The 21,198-nt window shown below is 45.7% G+C and overlaps 1 protein-coding gene across 17 annotated transcripts in view; it reads right to left on the bottom strand.

Annotated features, from left to right (window-relative positions):
- CYRIA (CYFIP related Rac1 interactor A) overlaps positions 1-20,138 on the bottom strand; it is a 115,874-nt gene extending 95,736 nt beyond the window's left edge. For 16 of the 17 annotated variants that reach the window (XM_065527389.2, XM_065527387.2, XM_074012300.1 and 13 more), the window contains exon 1: positions 19,665-19,738. The gene's annotated coding sequence lies outside the window, so the exon portion shown is untranslated. Of the gene's footprint in view, positions 1-19,664; positions 19,739-19,855 lie in introns of those variants that run through there. The other variant, XM_065527390.2, reaches the window with a different exon arrangement.
- Positions 20,139-21,198: the final 1,060 nt, after the last annotated feature.

Below are 21,198 nucleotides of genomic sequence, written 5' to 3'. Positions count from 1 at the left end.
AGGCAGGCAATGCAGTATGACCAGAACTGCGCAGGCAGGTCCCAGGAGAAAACCAAGTGACTCGACTCTGCTATTTCCCTCTCTGGGCCTCAGTATTCCCACCTATAAGATGGAGGGCTTGATTTAAATCAGATTTTTCCAACCATGTAGCAAAGGTACACTTGTGGTCTAGGGGGACAGTTGGTAGAATCAGGTGTCTAGAATTCCTCCTCCCCCACCAGGCCACTCCCCTGTGGCTATAAGCAGCTTCATCCATTTCTTCTGTGTGCTGAACAAAGAGGACCATTTTCCATGCAGCCATGACATAGCACATTTTGAAAATCCCTAATCAAGATTATCTTAAAGAATGCTGCCTGTTTAGTTGACCTACGATGCAGAGCTTTTGAAAATGGAGATGACTTGTATAGGCAAAAAAAAGTCTCAGGAATCTAGAGAAGCGACAAGGAAAAATGGGGCTCTGGGACAGGCAAGCTCAGGCCTCCCTGCAAGACCAGAGAAGCCATGTGCAGTGTGGGAGTCTCCTTGTTGCAACTTGACATTTTCTCTAATTGCACTTACATTCATAAAAAATGGTCTTTGTGATGGTTAATTTTATGTATCAACTTGACTGGTGCACAGGGTACCCAGATATTTGGGTAAACATTATTCTGTTTGTTGCTGTGATGGTATCTCTGGAAGAAATTAACATTTAAATCAGTAGAAAGAGTAAAGCGGGTGGCACTCTTTAATATGGATGGGCCTCAACAGATCCCTTGAAGGCCTGACTAGAACAAAAGGTGAATTACAGGGGGGGATTTTCTCTCCTTGCCTCTATGTCTTTAAGCTAGAAGATGAATCTTCTCCTGCATTTGGATTCAGACTTGAACCAGACTTACACCATTAGCTCTCCTTGTTCTCAGCCTTTCTGACTTAGGCTGGAACTATAGGACTCGCTCTCCAGCCTGCCAGATGCAGATCTTGGGACATCTGAGCCCCCATAACCATGTTGGTTAATTACTTAAATAAATCTCTTTATATCTGTAGCCACATCCGTATCTGTGTCTATCTCCTACTGGTTCTGTTTCTCTGAAGAACCCCGGTTAATGCATACCAGGTAACAGGGGATGTGTTAATTTGCTCAGGCAATGAAACCACACCTGGTACAATCTTCCTTCCAAAAAGATTTTTTACAGTCATTAATTGTGTTCATGCAAAATAGGGAGTTGAAATTTAGCTTTCCTGTATCATCTCAGTTGACTTGAAGCAAAGAAATGAACAAGTATATTCAAATACTAGATAATTAACAAATGTCTAAATTTGAAGCAGGTCTGGAGTATGCTCTGAAATCCAAAAGACCTTGTCTAAATTCTGGTTTTGCCATGTGTGAGCCACCTGATTGATTATATGCAAGAATGTAAGCTCCTCTTTCTCATCTGTACCAGTTGCTCTTGCAGAATTATTAAAAAGATTAGACCCAGCCCAGAGCTTAGCACACGATGTGTCCTCAGTAAGTGCTAGTTTCCTTTCTCCTTGATCAAAACCCGTACTACAAGGCCCTGCAGGCCCAGTCTCCCTCTTGACCCTATCACTGCTGTCTTCATTTACTCCTTGCCATATATACTGACCTCTTGCTTTTCTTTGAATTAGTAAAGCACACTCTCATCTTGGGCTCTCCCCACTTTCTTTCTCCTCTGCCTTGTACAATCCACATTTTTCCTTCAGATTCTGGCATGGCTCACCCAGCCCCCACAACCCTGCAGTTCAAACACTTCTTCCAAGTGTCTGCTCATCAGACTGCCTTCCCTGACCCACTCATATCAAGGTGAATGACAATGTTCCTGTGAAAGGCCTTTGTGCTTCCAATGAGCATTACTTTGAGAGGTTCCTGTTGGAACCACCACTACATAGTTTGAGGCCCACGATCCTGTCCAACCAGGATGCTCATCTCATCCCCCTGACCTCCCGGGCTCTAAACACTTTACATGTATCACCTCATTAAATCCTCCCAGCACCCCTAAGAGAAAATGCTACTATTATTATCTTCATTCCATTAATCTGACTAATGAGGCACAGAAAGGTTAAGTAATTTGCCTAAAGTCACACAGCTAGTGAATGGAGAAGTGTCCCAGCTGGTCTTATCTATCTGGGAGAAACTCAGCCAGGGGGGATGGAGTCTCTGCCACACCCACTGCATAGCCTGGCCCTGCCCTCACATGTTGTGGCCTTGGTTCTATTGTTTCTAAATTTAAGAGGTTACCATTGCTCCCAGGAAGACAGGGTAGGAACAACAATGACAACAGCAACAAAAAGAATGTAATGAACAGTAAGCATTTGGGACGGCCCCAAAGAAAGACACAACAATGGTCAAAAGCACTATGTCAATACTCTCCCTGTCAAGGTTACTGCCCATCAACAACGCTGGGGACCTTGAGTTAAGTCTGTGCCACTAGAGTTATTTGATGTGATGACATGAGTTTCATCAAAAGGGGAATTTCAGCAAAAGGCTTTGTGGATGTGATTACACTTGAATTTAAGAAATAAATTGATAAACCTGTTTATCTCTCTAGCATACAGTTGAAAATTTGGCTTTGCTGTTTTCTAATCTTAAATAGACTTCAGAGACTTGAATTCTATTTTACTGTCTTGGGTTCCCAGAGTATTGAGCAGCTGTGATCTCATGAATTTACTCAGAACAACTAGTATGTACTGAATACCTACTATACGCCAAGAAGAGAGTCTAGGCCTTGCTTTTAAAATGTAGGGGTGGGTGACACAAAATTTCCTCCATCATAGACCACTACATTCTAGTGTGATACTTCCCAATAAAGATTGATACCAGACATGAGCTCCATTCTTAGTATCCAATCAAATATTATTTTACTAAGAACATAATGTTCACACCATGTTTAATAAGCTTACAATGTACTTGTTACACTGCATTATTTCCTCAATTGTAAAAGATTTTATAGTCAGCCTTTCATATTCACAGTTCCACATCCTTGGAATTCAACCAACCAAGGTTGGAAAATACTCAGAAAAAAAAATAACAACAATAAAGCATAATAAAAATTTAAAAAACAACATAGTATAGCAACTATTTACTTAGCATTTACATTGTATTAGCTATTGTAATCTAGAGATTATTGAAAGTATATAGGAGGAGATACATAGGTTATATGCAAATACTATACTATGTCATTTTATATAAGGGACTTGATCATCTGCAGATTTCAGTATCTTGGGAGAGGGGTGGTCTCTCTCCCAGGGATGATTATAGTACAGGGGAAGGATGTACAGCACAGGGGACAGTTGTACAGTATAGGGGATGGTTATACACTACAGAGGACAGTTATACAGTACAGGGGATGGTTGTACAGTACAGGGCAATGTTACACCATATGGGAGACAGTTAGTTGTACAGTACAGGACATGGTTATACAGTACAGGGGACAGTTGTACAGTACAGGACATGGTTATATAGTACAGGGGACAGTTGTACAGTACAGGACATGGTTATACAGTACAGGGGACAGTTGTACAGTACAGGGCATGGTTGCACAGTATAGGAGACGTTTGTACAGTACAGGAGACAGTTGTACAGTACAGGGCATGGGTAGTACAGCACAGGGGAGAGTTGTATAGTACAGGACATGATTGTACAGTACAGGGGACAGTTATACAGTACAGGGCATGGTCATACAGTGCAGGGCATGGTTATATAGTAGAAGGGACAGTTGTACAGTACAGGGCACGGTTGTACAGTATAGTCTTGCTGGTTGCCAGATAACTTGAATAACTTGGGAGGAGGTTACAATTGGCATAGGACTTGGAAATTTGCCTTGTTTACCAAATGGAGTGAGAATAGAATAAAGAAAGCCACATCCCAGTAGAAGTTTCAAGAAGAGTCTCAAGTTCCTGCCACCTTGCTCGATCGCTCTGTCATGAGCATGACACATTCCAAGAAGCAGACACCCCCCTCAAACCAGGTTCCAGAATGAGTAGAAACGTACACTAGTGCCACAGAAACCAACCTGCAGCCCCTGACTCAGGGCACAACAAGACAGTCGTCACCATCCACTAAGATTTGGGGGTTATTTCTGACTACAGCAAAAGTGACATACTCCACATTTTTTCCAGATTAAATAATTTTATGTTCACAGGTATTATGTTGGGGTCTGAAGAAGAAATTAGGTCCATTTTATGGATGAGATCCCTAAGGCGTAAGAGTGGTTAAGCAATGACCCAGAAATCAACCAAAAAGAGGAGCAAAGCTATATACTCAGCTGAATGAGTACATAGTATAAAACAAGACTGACTCACTTTAATGTAAAAATCTCTGCAAACTGCAGATCGATTAAAACACTAGCAAATCATAAAGGTTTCATGGGTCTCTGGGCCAGTTCCTGATATCAGGGATGATGCAACAACAGACCAAGAGGCCTACAATAGAATAAATGCAGAATCTTCTCCGTTAAGCTTCATGGGCTGGCAGCCCCAGCTCTCGCACCCAGCGGCTCCACAAAGCAACGCTAAACATCTCAGAGACTGGATGCTCCTCTCTGGCCATGGAAAGGCCTTCTGGGCTCAACAGATAAGCTCTGTAGTGGTTCTGTGACAAATATTCCAGAATGCCCATTACATGCCTGCAACTGGCACTGGGAATGGCAACAATCAGAGGGTGTGTTATCTCACCAGGAAATTCAAACAGAAAGACCGTGACCTTAAGGCAAGTCAAGGAGGAAGGTAGCAATTCAGGACAGAGGCTCACAGGATTTGACATGAGTGACTAATTCAATTTTTTGCTCGTATTGTTTTAAATTCAAACCTTATTGTTCTTTTTCTTTGCTTTATTATCTTCTTTCTCTCTTACTTTCACTTTAAAAAAAACATTCCATTCAACGGGGGCGAGTGAGTCACCATAATCATTTATTTAGACACATTTCAGGCTCGCTCTATGCTATCCGGCCCCACTTGCTGACATATACGGAAGGAGTTCTGCAGCAGCTGATCTTTTCACCAGAAAGCCCAATTTTCAACAGCTATTTCTGGGGGGTCTGGGAGGGTTGGCACCTTTCATGTGGCTTTTCATGACAATTCACACCCTTGGTTTCCTACCCTGACCCAAGCTAGGCTGACTTCTGGCACCTCCCACTCCTGTATACCCACAGATGCTGTTTTCAAGCCTCCTCAGACCTGGAGCAACAATTCTGGCCTTTGCCTTCTTATACTGTCATATCAACTACATTAAATTATCATCCTAGAGCAATTAGGTAAACATATACGTGTGCATGTTTGTAAAGCACTGCATTGCAGTGCAGAAGTCAAATATTAGTATAAAATCAGGAAAAGTATTTCTGACAGCTGCAAAACATCCCCAAACAGTTGCAGACAAACCTGGAGAAGTAAAGTTGATAAAAATTGATCTGTGAACAGACTCTATCCTTCATCCAAAACCTCTCACCAGGTAGCACCTTGTGAACATGGGTCTCTCACAAGGATGTGAGTCACACCCTGCAATTTGTACAGAGCTTTCAACTTGCTTTCAAAGCTTGTTATCTTCGAATATTCCTCAGAGGGACACAGGAAGGAAGATTAGCTCCACTGGAGGATGAGGAGATGAAGACCCAGGGAGGCTGTCCACCCACTTTGAGCAGGTCATTGGCAGACCAAGAATTGACGTTTTATTATTTTAATATTAGGTGCCATGATTTTTTTTTAATTTCTCCATTTAAAAAACTTGTAATACGCGGTTGAATGCAGCAAATTCCCATCATCTTATCTCAAGTACCTTCCAGTAAGCTTCTCCAAGGAGGCCGCTTGGAATGGGTTCCATGAGGGCAGGGTTTATCTGTTGGAACAACCCCAGCACCTAAGCACGCTCAGTTCTCAAAAAACAGCTGTTGAATAAGGAAAATGCAGGTCTTTGCTTTTTCCCTTTTTAATATTTTTAAGCAAACCTACTACCTGATCCAGCAGCTAAAAGCAATCTTCCCTCCCCAGCTCTCGTTAATGGACACTCCACAACTTTGTAACTATGGGGTCCATCATTTGACACCCACAGATACCTCTGGTTGGAAATCCACCTCCATCGCTCCTTTGTGAAAATTCCCTAACAGCTTCCCACATCTTCAGGATGTCCTCTAGCTTCAGTCTTCAGTGAGCTCTACCCACCCCCCTCACACTCTAACCCTGTTGAGCTACATGTTCCACCTGCTCTAAGTTGGTACAAGTTGTTGTAAGCCACTTTTTGTCCTGAGGAGCAGGATTCAGAGGGGGAGAGGATATGAGGTGGGAAGTGGCAGCCTCCAGAGGTCCCCAAGCCTCACTGGGGCCAAATGCTTTCCTTAGCCCTCCTCTCTCCCCTTGCTTTAGCCCCATTACATTTGCTAGGATTTTTCCCTGCATTTGAAGAACCTCAAACTTCTCAGAGACTGGCATTTTGCTCTGTGAAGGGAAAGGCCCTGCCAGGAGAGGTTCTTTTCCTTCTGGAAACGTCTCCAGCGACAAAGTCTTCCAGGTCCCACAGGCTCCCCCTGCTACCCCCTGCGCCAGCAAAGTGGGGAATGGAAAGTCTTGGCTGAAATCCTGACACACTTTGAGGGTTTCTCGAGAGCCTCCCTGTTCCAGTCTTTGGTCAGTTTTTATAAACACCAGTCCCCAGCAGAGACTGGACGAGCAGTTAATCCCCGGGGATTCTGAAGAAGCCCTCTTCCTCTGGACTCCAATTAACGCTCTCCTCTCCACAGCTTTCACTTCCAGCTTTCTCCTGGCACCTTATCCTTTCCTTAGCAATCCTGCCCATCTGATGGTGGTCCAGCTGATTAATGGGGATTTAGAGCCAGTGTTTCTTCAAAGTTTCAATGTTTATTTAAAAAAAATCACAAATAATATTTAACTAGGACTCTTGGACTTAAAAAAAATAAACAGGAGCAGAGGTCTTCGTAAAAGCTGGGCTCTCTTTCTATCCCAGATCCTGTGCTATGTGCTGGGGATGTGAAGATTGAAGACAAGCCTAGGCCTGCCCTGCATGGCGCACAGGCCAGCGTGAGAACAGGCCAGTGAACTGGAGACAGCAAAAACGTTTTGGGTCAGAGGGAGCGCCAGGAGGGCCTTGAAATCACAGGCTGGCCTGTGATGTCTCCATGACCCCATGGCCTGCAACTGGTCACTTGTCCACTCAGCTCCGGCCCTGGCCTCCCTGCAGTTTCTTCACCTGGCTAGGCACACTCTACTCTGGTTTGGCCCTCGCTGAGGCTCAGACTGGAACAGTTTCCCCCGATAATCCACATGGATTATTCTCTTACATCCTTCAGGCCTTCACTCAATCCTCACCTTCTCTGACAACCCTATTTAAAATGGCAAGTCTTTCCCCAAACTTCGCGTCAACCACCCATCCTTCTGTATACCCATCCCTGCTTCATTTTTCTTCATGGAACTTATCACCATCTAACATGATATACATTTTACTCGTTTATGTGTTTACGGTCCATCTTTTCCCAACAAAATATAAGCTCCATGGGTTAGGGAGTTTTGTGTGTTTAGTTTACTGCTAAATCCCCAGAAAGAAACAGACCCAGAGAAGTGTGCAACTCATTGTAGGTGCTCAATAAATATCTGTTGAATAAGTGAATGGACGAATGGATGGATGAATTTGATGGGGACCAGGGGAAGGTTTTGGCAAATATTATACCAGAAGCGAATCTCAAAGGGTCTATCCAAGCAAAGAAAGGGCATTTTGAAAAGAGGATGTAGCTCATGTGTGATTCTGGGTAAATCACATTACCATTTTCTCTTCTGTAATACGAAGCTAACGCATAGTATTTGCAAGTCTGTGATGAGCCATGAAACTGAAAAAGGACTTTGGGTGAGCTAAACTGAGCCAATAGTGGGGCAGGCTGAAACAACATGGGAAGAGACGAAAGGAAGTTGCCTTTCTCCACAGCCAGCAGATTGAGTTACGACCAGCGGACAGATACTGGGTAAGCCCGGCCCTGTGAGGTGGGAGCTGGTGGGTCAGCTTGATCTCCTGGTTCAACAAGGAGTGTTTCTATTCCAGGGCAAGGCCAAGCCCCAAGCACTCTATAAAGCTGCAGCCTGTGAATCATTGATTCACCAAGCAAGCCACAATGTTTGCATCTCTCCGAGCCTTGGTTTTGCTCTCTATATAATAAAGAGCACAACTTCTTCTTCCATTGAATGACACATCTGGAAGTATCCAGAAAACTGTCTGGCACTTTGGGAACACATGGTCAAAGTTTGTTAAGCAGAAACACCATATACTATTTGCATGAAATTTACATTAAGGTAGGGAGTGCCATGGGACTCCATTCTGGAGAAAGGATAAGAAATCAAGCTATGATCGTATTTTCTGAGGCTTAAGAGACTGCAGTCATGGCAGGAAAAAGGATTTTATTTTCTTAAAAAACAAAATAAAATTGTGGCCTGGAAGCAGTGTGAGCTGTGTGGTATGGAAACGTGTAGAAGTTTTAGAGCCAGGCAGACTTCAACCAAATCCTGGTGCCCCATTTTCAGCCCTTTTCAGTCCTATGTCTTAAAGCAAATTTTAAAAATCCTTCTTAGCTTCATTGTCTTTATCTTTAAAAGAGAAATGAAAATATCACCTTAGAAGGTGCCTGTGGGAAGAAAAAATGTATACAAAAATACTATCCAAATAGAATGAATAGGTGCTAAATGTATGCTGAATAGCATAATTCACTGTTGTTAACATAATTAAAAATTTGGGACTACTATGAAAAATTAAGGGTCCTGTCTGGACTGGGCAACCTATAAGTCACTGGTTAGAAAAAAAAACTCACATTCATATACCACAAATAACGATCACACTGTAGCTATTTTAGTTTCTATGAGCTACTCGATCTGTTTCCTGAATCTGAGGTTTAACAGATAAATTTACACAACCATGACCTTACTAGCAGGTTACTGGACACGCAGTGTGAAAGGGAGAAAGAGGGACGAGGCCTTGACACACAGATGTTTTAAAGGGAGAAAAAATAGGAGATATGCACTTAGCATTTCATCCACACCCGCACAAGCTCACTCACTCGCCCCGAGTGATGAAAAGAGGAAACCCCAATTCAGACCCATGGGGAAGAGGGCTCTTGGTTTCAGTAATTGCAAGCCAGAGCTGAACAATCTCCTGTCCATCTCAAGAATGCCTCTGGGCCTGGAGTGTGGGGCCCAGTGTGTGGGCTTGCCTCACCAACCCAGGAATGGCCTTAAACTTCATCTAGTCAAACACACTTGTTAAAAATGGAGGAACTGAGGCTCAGGGAGGGGAGGACGCTTACAACAAGTTAGGCAGAGGGTCAGTGGCAGAGCTAGGCTTATACCCAGGGGAGTCCTTGGACAGTGCTCGCTCCACTGCCCACATGGTCTTCTGAATCCTCCACAGTTTGGTAAGCAAAACTGCAACAGTCTTTCACATCCTCTTCTGTTCCTTCTCCCTCACATCCAGTGTCTCAACTCTGCTAAGCCCTGCTTGGGTTTAACCCTAAAGAACTTGAACCTGAAGGAGCTGGAAATGAAGAAGCTGTAAATGTGTGGCAGCTGGAGCACGGCCTGGTCACACAGGGGCTCAGACAGCTGCAGCACAGCTTCTCCCTCAGTGCTTCTCCTGCCCCCTCCCTTTCTTTTCTCCTTCATAATCTTTTTCCTACTTTCTCCAACTGACTATTACATAAAATGGAATGCGTTCTTGGTCCTTTTTTTTTTAAACCTGTATTGGGTTTTTCTTTCACTTATTTTTATTTCTAAAGTCGCATGTGCAAATGATTTGGGTGTTTTTAAAATGTGTAGCATAGGATTTACAGGGTTCTATGTTTCTGAAGCAGTAGAATTGGATATTTCTCCCTAAGAAATGTAATTCAGTTGCTTTCTGCCAGTTAATGTCAGAATTGCCTTTCTTGTTGGTCACTGGTCCTTGAAAGACAAAAGGTCCCTTGGCTTGCAGGGACATCTGAGTAGTCAGTTCCACCTGTGAGCTACACAAAGGCCAGGGCAGAGCCTTGTCCAGAGAGCGAGATTCCTGCCCTCTGCATCACTTCCTTGGAACTAAAAGGATTCCCCCAATGCACATGTACGCACTTACACATACACCTGTACACATCCACATACTCATCCCCACACATCCACTCACAAGCCACACACACACACCCATATTCACACCACCCACACTCACACATACCTATACACACACAGCTATAAACATCCACATATCCACACCCACCCACCCACTCACAAGCCACACATAAACACACATACATTCAAACCACACACATCATACTTACACATTCACAAGTCCAGGCCTCTCTAGTTTCTAAGGGCCAGCCATCCCCAGAGACACCCTCTTCTCCATGTGCCCTGATGTGAACCATATTTACAGCTCCCTAGTGGTTCCAAGAGTCTATGCAAACCAAAGGCCTTCAGGATCCTGCCTGTTAAGGTCACTCCTCCATGGTGGAAGCCACATGGCTATCACTGGTTATGAGTGGGTGAGACCCTCCTCCAGAAGGGCAGAGTGGGTCCTCAGAGAGGAGGAGCTGCTGATTTTTAAGCATCATCAGATTCTGAAAGAAATGTTAAGCTTTTGATCTGGGAAATGTCAGAATTACGACACATTAATAATAAACTCAAAAGACAAAGATATAAAGAAAGAGAAAATAGGAGAGAAATGCAGAGTAATCACTGGAATGGCCATTGCCATGAAGGCCACGGCCAACGGCCTTGCTTGGTCAAGCAGCCAACAAGACCTCGTGAGCATCAGTGGTGTGAATGGCAGTAGAGGCACCAGGGCCAAAATACATCTGATGCAAACCAGCCAAAGGGCAGAAACACTAGAGCTGTGGAAGAAGTAAAGGAAGACCCAGGAGGGAACCCAGTAGAGCACAGGGCAACTTTCTACATCCCTCCAGAGGTCAGCCTGGGGCTGGCAGAAGTTACCAGTACAGCCAGCCAGAGAGCTCAGTGCTTCCCACTCTCCTCCTCTTTTGATGTCCTAGCCTCCATGTCTTAATTCTCAGAGAGACAAAGGAAGAAGTAATTTACTTAGACACTCAGTTCCTAGGGGCCAAGGAAGGGAAGTGACAAGCTCAGGCTCACTTAACAACCCAAAAGCAGACCCAAAATAAGAACCAAAACGTTCTCACGCTCAGCTGAGGCTTTTCACTTCCCTATGTTCACTCTTCTAGCCCTGGCTCTTCCTCACATGGGTAAAATGATGAGTAAGATTTAAAAATTCCCTCTACCATGCCCCCACAAGGCCAAAACCGAAACTTAATTATAAGCCACACTCAATAAAAAATTCCCAGCTTATTTTTACTTCTCAGGAAATTTTCTTTTTTTAAATGACTTTGTTCCAGTGAAATTTGAGAGCCCATGTTTTTTAATGCTTTTTTTTTTTTTTTTTTTTTTTGGCTATTGTTTTGTTTTTGTGCCAAGCATGGTCATTTAATTCAGTTAATTGACAAAATATAAAAATGGCCACTAATGCTTTTGATAAGCATGAGATGGGCCATGTCACCATACCCTCTGATATCCAAAGGTAGGATATTCACTTGTGTCATCTGGATTTTGCCGACACAGTCAGTTCTTTTAGGCCTTTTGCAAGATCCACAAACCCTTCTTTGAGACTCTTTACTCAGATGTGCTTCCAAATTCAGAAACGTCTTTTAGAAAGGTGAAGAGTGCATAAGCCATATATTACGTACATGCCCAGCAGGGTCTGGGACACTCATCTTTGTGCTGAAAGCCTCATTCATCTTGAGTGTAATACATAAAAGTTATAGAGTCTCTGGGCCAGCTTTTGCTTTCAAATGCATGATGAAATAAACTTCCCATTTTCAGAGCTTTTTGGATTTTGGACTTAAAAATAAGTGGATGTGTATGTGTCAAAAAAATAGCTTATGACCCCATTTATTACTTCTGAAGGTATACAAGGACCTGGATTTAAAACTGCAAGATTCCAGAAAAAAATACACTTTTAAAAAATAAGAAAAAGACTTAGGATAAGGAGATTGATCATATAGTTCACGTACAGTGCTTGGTACTGATGAGAATCATTACCCTTGTTACAATCTAGGAAATAATGTGGCTAGCTTCACTTCAGGCATAAATTGAAAGCTCAAAAGCTAGAAACAGAAGTCTAGAGGGGTTGACTAAGTGGGGCTTTTTCAGGGACGATTCAGGAATGTGTTGTTAGAGAAAGGAGAAGTTTCATGTCATTTCCCACCCAGAAAAACAAATAAAGAGGAACCTAGAGGACACAGCAAAAACTTTACAGACAAATTTTATTCAAAGGTCAGGCAAAAAGGAAGATGGATGTATATTTAATTCACATATTCCTCACAATATTCCTGAGACACAAACATTATTAACTTTAGTTCACAAACTGGAAAACTTAGCAAGCTTAAGGAATTTGTCCAAGGAAAGGGCCAAGATTCCATCCAACCCAGGTCTGTTTGCTTCCAAACACTCGCTCCAGAACTTCAAGGAGCAGATGTCACTTGTCTGAATTTCAAAGAGTTGTGGTAGCTGAGTTCTTGTCTCAGCCTTGGAAAAGTCACTGGTCTCAGTTTCTCTTTCTTCCTCTTTTCCTGTCTTTCCCTTTCTTTCCTTTCCTTTTTTTCTTTTCCTTCCTCCCTTCCTTTTCTCTTCACTCCATCCATCTACCTACCTATCTAATCCCTCAGTTTCTGTGGAATAGAGGAGAAAGAGCAGGGGTATTCATCAGTGTGCATGCCTGTCACTCTGTAAGCTGAGAACATAGTTATCTTGTGTTCCTTCTCAGGACTGCAAGCTGTCCCAAGGAAGGGCCTAAGAAGTAAGTTGGATACCACCTGCCTCGACTGGGAGCCATCCACAGCTCAGCAAGGCCATAAGCTACACTCACTGCAGGCTCAGCTCATTACTTCTGGGTGGCATCCTCCGTGGAGGTGGGCTGAGCAAAGGACACCCTGAAGGACGTCAGCCAAACACAGACACACCAGTCACAGGGAAGCACTTGAAATGCAAGCTATATTTCATTCAGTTTTAAGGTATGGAGGCTCCTCTAGCTAGCCGAAACTTACCACCTCTTTGAGATGAGTGTTCTACCCAAGGCACATGAACTCCACGTTCCTCACATATGGATAGCTCTTATTTATAGCGTGGGCGGTACAGAGAGATCAGGCTTTGAAGGCACACAGATGTGGTTTCAGATACCAGCTATGCCACCTTTCTAATGAGGTGACATTCTGCAAATTCCTTAACACCTCTGGACTTCCATTTCCCCATCCATAGAATGGGGATAATATCTGTTTCAAAAGTTCTTCAGAAGATTGCTAAAAGTGGGTACAAAATGTTTATCGTTGTCCTGCTGACAATACCCTACATGGCTCAGTAGGAACAAAAGACTCAGGAGATCAGACAGCTTGTCAAAGCCCAGGCTGCTTGTGAGCTGGCAGCATGACTACAAGACCCCGGGTCTTCCTGGACCCTCCACTTGCTCTTGCCCCGACCACAGCACGAAGCTTCTCACATGAGGTGACTGGGAGCCAGCCTCATCGTTGTGGCTGGAAAGGCCTGCATCTGGTTGCCAATGCGAAGGAGAGAACTTGAAAAGTGTTAGGATAAGTGTGTGTCACTCATTGTTCCTCATGATCAAAAAATGATTGTGCATTTAATTTTGAAACTCAGGAATCATCAAACTTAAATAATGATTTTAAAAAAACAACATTAACTTAAAACAGAAGAGCACATTGCAGTAACCAAGGCATCTGTGAGGTCAACCTTCTTCTGCATTCACTGTGGTGAAGGCTCTGGAATACGGGAGTAAGCTGGTGCCTCTGTGCCACTCCTGTGTCTCTGCTTGTCTCTTCTCACTGTCATCAGCCTTTTATCGGGATGCTCAGCCAGAGAGTGGTTTCCTTTCTGGGAAGGAAAACAGGGCTTCTCACCTCCTTAAGAGGATTCCTTGAAAACACACTTGGTTCTCTGTATCCCAGCTCTCTCTTGGCAACCCTGCTAACTAAAACAGCTAGATTTTGCCTCTTCACCTGTCAGTAGAGGAAATGAGCCCATGAGCTTATTAGAATCATCAGGCTAGATGTGGAAAGGCACTTTCAAGTCATCAAATCCAGCCTTCCGATTTCACCAGCAGCGAAACTGAAGCACAGAGACCTGCTCCTCCCTTACAAGGAAGTGAGGACTGCAGCTGACAGCTGAGCTTAGGTGGGCAGCCTTCCAGGACATGCATGTTTCTGTTTCGTACTCCCTCTCCGTGCAACATCAGGTGTAATTCAGGTGCTCCACGGAGAGCGCCTATGTGGAGGGAAATTGACTCTATTGCAGTAAGAGTCAAAACAATGCTTCCCTCTTCCCCCAGCACACTACACTCCGTATAACACTGACCATGCTCCACTTGGCCATGTGTTTCCTCCCCTGATTCTCCCGTGGAGGGAGAGCTACCTGAGGGCAGGTGTAATGTCATGTTGATCACTGTATCCTAGCGCAGCACAGGGCAGGAACCCACCCTGTACATATTTGTCAAATGAATAATCTCATTTACGCTTGATCCATCATAAAACTGCAATTAAACTCTTTGGGGCACTCCATTTCCCCAGTTTCATTTAAAAAATCTAATTATCTATGCCATACAGAATTTTTATTAGAAAGTGAAGTCATTAAATAAGCAGACACCAGACTCAGGCCCTGAGATAATTGCAAATAGAAACGCATCTGTCTGCAGTGCTCAGCTGGACCTGGTAAACACACTGCTGGGAAACATGGCACCCATTTTCAGCACTTGGATTCATGGGGGAAATGGGGTTCTTAAGCCAGGGAAATTAGGCTTCTAAATTACCCAAGAAAGGCTAATGAGCAATTCTATAACTGTTTTTCAATCCCTCCAACTTCCTAGGTGATAGCTGTACTGACAGACTGAATCCCAGCAATCTGGGAGGCCAAAGTGGAAGGACTACTTGAGCCCAGGAGTTCAAGACCAGCCTGGGCAACATGGCAAAACCCCACCTCTACAATAAATGAAAAGATCTTGGTGGTGCACACCTGTGGTTCCAGCCACTCAGGAGGCTGGGGTGGGAGAATCACTTGAGCTGAGGAGGTCGAGGCTGCAGTGAGCCACGATGGCACCCCTGCACTCTAGCCTGAGTGACAGAGCGAGACCCTGTCTCAAAAAAAGAAAAAAGAAATAAACTGAATCCAAATCACCTTTGTATTTGAAGAGCCATCCACCCATATGTTCTGACCTTGTTTCTTCTGTCTCTGTATCCCTGGAAAGCAACTGTTATACTTTCCCTTCATAAGTTCAATCATAAAATCTTGGCCTGCTTAAAGGTTCAGTTTATTTCAGTGACAAATCAGCAATCCATTCTCGTGCAACGGAAGCTACTTCTAGCATCATCAAACATTTTCCCTTAACTCAGATGTGTCAAACTCCTCTTCTATTCGTCACTTATAGAAATAAAATCTCAGCCAACTGCAGAAGCAATTCTTAAGGCTGTGGTGAGAGCAAATAAACTCTAAATATTTACTAAGAGACTGAGTTACAACACTGACCAGTTCCACCCCTGTTAAAATCTGCCTGCATTCTCCAAACACAATTATTTTAGGTCACTGACACGCCAGCCAAGGAAACGACAAGGCTGTGTACTACAGCACAAAGAGCAAGTAGAACCTAGCTTTAAACTCTGGTCCTGCCACTTCCTAGCTTCTAGACATGAGGCAAGGGACTTTACCTTTCCCCATTTTCTTAACTGTAAAATGGGGACAATAATACTAATGTCACAGAATTGTAGTGATAATTGAGAAAAATGTCTATTAATGTTTACAGTAACTTAAAAAAAAGAAGTTCAAAGTGCTCACAGTAAAAAATATGAGGCATTCATTTTAAAGTATTCTCACAGAATATGTTTCTAAAACTCAGGGTGTTTGTTGCCACTTCAAATTTGTTCTCCTTTGAAAAAAAAGTGTTGGTGATTCGTGCATTGTTGTGGTATTGCAGAACATAGCTTATCTAGTGAGAGATAACTTGAAAATTAACCAGCAATGCTAGGAGCCTGAGAATGGGCAATTTTCAACCTTCTCAGATAATGAATGGATCTCCAAAGGCTAGAAATTCATCCAAAGAGCTTTGTACCATGGTTTTAAGGGGACCCAGAGGTCTAGTAACTGAGACTGCTTTTCTAATCAATATAACTAAATAACAGCAAGTCTACTGTGAGGCGGGCACCATGCCAGACCCTTTAAATATGTAAGATCATTTAAATCTTAAAAGGCAAGTATAATTATTGCAATTTCTCAGATGTAAGAATTGAGACCCAGAGAGGTTAGATGTACCTTCAACCACAGTTAAGACAAAGCAGTAGTGGGGTTTGAACTCATGCCTGACTCTTAAGACCACTTTCTTTCCAACCACCATGATGCCTTGTCAGGTAATTCATGCAGCTCCTGAGACAAGATTTGAACCATGATGAAGTGGGAACCGGAGGCTTCTATGACAGGATGAGTCAAAACTCAGTGAGAAAGGCAGCCCTGGCTCCCTGCCATGCTTCAATCCCCTACCCTGCTCACAAGGGCCGATGTGTGGCTCTCCAACCATCACTCCATTGCTCCTCAAGTGAGCAGTGGAAGGACAAATGTATTTTAGCCCCAAAGCACAAATCACCTGATTTAACCCTCATGGGTGACCTAGTCAAGTGGCCATCTCTGGGCCTTACATCAGCCTGACTTTCCTTTTATCATACCACCTCTCTAACTGTATTACAAGGATCTTTTTCCATGACTAAATTGTTTTTTGAAAACAGAAATACTGTTCATTTTTCGAATCCCTAGTTCCCAAAACCATATTTGGTACAGAGCAGATACTCAATAAATGTAAGGTACATAAATAAATGAAAGGATTCAACATCAAGGCTGGGGCAAATGGGGCAAAATGCCTCTAGAGGATGCCTCTAACCCTGAGATTTTACAGCTTAATTATGCCTAAATTGGTTTTCAATCTCTGGACAGTGGTCCAGGGCTCTCTTTAAGATTGAGATCTCCCAATAGAACTAGGATATTATGGGTCCTTCAGCCTTTCAAAGTGTTCAAAGCACTCCCTGTAGGCTATTCTATGCCATCCTAAAAGAACAAGAAAATGTGGCCAATAGGACAGATACTGTCAACCCCATTTTAAAGACAGAGAAACTGAGGCTATATGAGAGAACTGACTTTCTCAGGGCCAACATTTGACACTGAAGCTGCTGATTGTCTGGTTTTTTCGTGCTACCATAATACATGCTCAGCTTATTTTTAACAAACCTAGAGCACGGCAATGTGAAGGGAATGGCAGGGAATGGAAAAGAAGAGAGTGTACTGAAGAGAAAAACACCAGGGAAGGGAAGGAATAGCCTCACTGAAGAGTGTCACTGACAGCTGACGGTGGGTGCCCTTATGGCCCTTGGGAGCTATGAACTCCTTGCCCAGGGCTGGCTTGGAAGGGTCTACTTGACTCTGGATCCCTGACTTATCCAGTTGCATCTAGGCCTGGGAGTAAACGCAAACTGAATTCTTCTTGGTGCTGAGTGAAAACAGGAAGTCACAAGTGGCTTTGCTCTGCTCTCAGCTGGGGTCCTCAACAGTTCAGGTCAAGGGTACACTTGGGACACTCCAGACAGCTTCCTGGCAGCTCCCTCCACAGTAGTCCAGCAGGGACAGGAAAAGTGGAGACACCTTCCAAAGAGCCTCCTGTCGTGTGGGTTTAGGCAGCTGGACTAACGAAGTCCCTGTGATCCCTCTGGGACAGGACCGGGGAGTCCAACAGAGATGCGTGTATGTCAACTTCATCACTTTTCCATTCATTCAGCCAAAACTGAGGGCTGACTGTGTGCTCAAATCAATGTCACCTCAGGGAAATAACTCACTTGCTCTGAGCTTAGTTTCCTCATCTGCAAAATGGAAAGAGCCCCTGCCCCACAGGGCTATTGTGAAGGTGAAAGGAAATAACACCAGTGAGGTCCTTCGCCACATTTGGTATCTATTTTTAGCACCAAGGCAGTATGCGCCCACTATGTGCCCAAATCCCTGATGCTGCTGCTGCCTCCTTCCCAGAGTCAGAGCCCAGAGGCAGGAGGGAATGTGGGCAGGTCTGTTTCCACCTCGCTTTCCCACTCTCCCCTCACAGGAACCCAGGGCCAGCAGGAGGTGAAGTTCTGCCAGCCCCCAGCCTGGGCCCAGCGCCCATGTTTATGACTGTTTATTTCAGAGCAAGTAGAAAGGAGAAATTAGAGCCATGAAAGACAGGACAACGGACCAATAAAAACCAGCTCCCAGAAGAGTCAGAAGGAGGAAGACAGGCAAAATGTCACCATAGCAACACAAGACAGTCAGAAGCACGCAGGGAAAACAGCCCCTGCTCTGCCTCCTGTCTCCACTGCAAAGCAAGCCCTTGAACCCCAACCGGAGATCAGTGAAAGCCGACAAGGATCCACCCAAAGAACCCTGGTACCCAAGACCAGACCTGGCTAGCAGCCACTCTAACCCTACTGCCCCAGGACAAGTCCCAGCCTTCCAGGGTCCCAGATCAGCATTCTGTGCCCTGGGGACTCGACACCATGCAGATGGCCAAGGTCCCATCCAGAGGAGATAGTGACTGGTGACAGAGAGGAAAGTTTCTAACAGGGAGAAAAGGAGGGTCACAGAGCTTCAGGGGAGATCAGGGCCCTAACCTCCAGCCCCATGACCCTGTCTTGGGTTCCCTGGGGAGCAGGCTGGTAAACAAGGGTGTGGGAGAGGATATCAGGCCCTGTACCTAGAAAGATTGCTCCATCAGTTCTGGACCTGGCACCCCCAAAACAGTGGCTGGGGGAATTCTGGGGATGGGTGGGGAAATAGCTTTGGAGGCCTTAAATGACAAAGATCTTGGCCCTGGTCTCTGAGGACATTGGCTAGAGAGTAGGAGCAGCTTGGAGGAGGACCCACGGACGGGCTGGTACATTTTGACAGAGAATGTCTCCTGGCAGACAAGACAGGTGTCTCCACCAAAAAGCATGGCTGGCCTGGGACCAGCATTTTGGGAAGTGGGTCAAATTGTTCCCAAAGCTCAGTATTGGAAAAGCGCCTTTTGCCAAACTGGGGTTCTGGGTTCTGGGTTCTGGGGGAGGAGAGAGGGTGACGGCAAGGAGTGCTGGGTCCTAGGCACAGCAGCATTCTGCCTGGCTAATAACGTCTGTGGCAGGTGGCAGCAAAAGGATCCAGGTGTGTAGGGGCTGGGGAGGGGGTCATCCTCCCTTTGGGGCTGTAGAGTACACAGCGGCCCGGGGCCTCAGCTGGTGGGAAGGGGAGGGTTAGGGGTCCCCTGCAAGAATGGAGCTTACTCTCCACCTGGGGTGGGGAGTAAGTGAGTGAGGGACGAGGGAGGGTGGTCTGGGAAAGGAACACAATCAGGAACACTCAGAAAGAGGGCAACGGGGCACAAAGCCGGACCTCTGGCCGGCGACCGCTGGAGAAGGGCTCCTGGACGGTATCCTCTGCTCTCCCTCCCTCCCGAAGGCTGCAGGGGCGTCCGGGAGGAGGATAGCCGGGAGGCGCCCGCCCCGCCCCGTGGTGCCCCGCAGTGCCCTGCGCAGGCTGAGCCCCGCGCCCGCAGACCCCCGCTCGCGCCCCTGCCGCGCCCCCAGCCGCGCCGCGCTCACCGAGTCGCCGCCGCCCTGCTCGGCCGCCCGCTCCGCCGCCGCCGTGGACGCCTCTCCCGCGGCCGCCGCAGCCTGCGAGACGGCCCCGGAGCCCCGCCCCGCCCCGCCCCGCCCCCAGCCCGGCTCGCGGCAGCCGCCCCGCCCCGGCCCCGGGGGATCCCCACCCGCGCTGTCACCGACCGCGTCCTCACCCTCGCCTGGACAACCCCATCTCCTTGCCCGGCTCTGCCCTCTGCTCCTAGGAGCTGGTGCGGACCCGCCCCAGCAGGGTCGCTCCTGCCCCTTCTCAGCCTTGGCCTCTTGGCCTTGCCTTCCCAGAGGAAGCCTGAACCAGACCTTTCTGTTTCTGCACACTGAATTCCTCCACACCCAGGGTTGCCCTCCAAGAAAAAGGAGAAATCCCCGCAATCTCTAGACGCATATTCACCTTCAAATTAATGCCCAGCCAAATCGTCCCAGTCCCTAGGCACACTCCCAAATTACTTGAGATTCTGAACCCAGCCTCGCTCCCAGTCCCTTTCTGCCCATCCTATTAACAGATATCCAGCCTTGGGGCCCGCAGTTATCTGATGGGACCACCGTAAAGTCTTCCCAAAGGCTCAATCAAAAAAAATGTAATTAACCTTAAAGAGTAAGTCTGCAAAAACACTTACAAAATTCTATGATGCAAAAAGAAAGTAGTGGGTTACAGCATCATTGACGTGATCATTGTTCTAAAACATCTGCCATGGAGGCTTTTTGCATTAGAGAGAGGGAGATTCAGGAAACCAGAGAGGACTCAGCAGTGCCAAACAGGTTGTGAGTCAGAGCTCCTGTTGAGGGGAGGGAGAGCTCCTGGGGACCCCGGCTTCGGCTGCTTCCTTTCCCAGTCCATCAGCCAGAACATCATGAAACACGTGTTAAATCCCCATAGTGTGCCAAAGTATGTGCCTGAAGCTGCATGGGTTGGGGCCCTTTGTGGGTTGGGATCACAGGAGGTGGGAAACATCAGGAGAACCTGGTCAGGCCCCTCTCCTTTCTGAGATCCAGGGTGTTTCCCCTGGGAGGACTTGCTGCCCAAGCTTCCTTTGCACTCTGAAAGGCTCTCCTGAACTGCCCACAGAGGCTCTTGGTCTGTTTTTTGGCAAAAATTCAGAGGGCAGGAAGGCACTGTCTAGTGAGAGTGAAATAGTTTCTCACTTGGAAGGGATCCTTAGGACCAGAAGAAACACTTTCCCATTATCTTTTTGAGTTTTCCCCATGCCCTAGACCAGCCTCTGTTGTCAATTCCTGCAAAGGTGTTTTTTTGTTTTTGTTTTTTGAGAAGTCTCACTCTGTCGCCCAGGCTGGAGTGCAGTGACGTGATCTCGGCTTACTGCAACCTCCATCCCCCAGGGTTCAAGCAATTCTCCTGCCTCAGCCTCCTAAGTAGCTGGGATTACAGGCACCTGCCACTGCACCTGGCTAATTTTTGTATTTTGTATTTTTAGTAGAGATGGGGTTTCACCATCTTGGTCAGGCTGGTCTTGAACTCGACCTCGTGATCCACCCGCCT

The sequence above is a fragment of the Macaca fascicularis genome, chromosome 13, assembly GCF_037993035.2.
Source record: "Macaca fascicularis isolate 582-1 chromosome 13, T2T-MFA8v1.1".
NCBI lineage: Eukaryota > Metazoa > Chordata > Mammalia > Primates > Cercopithecidae > Macaca > Macaca fascicularis.
This window is presented reverse-complemented; position numbering and strand designations above follow the sequence as displayed.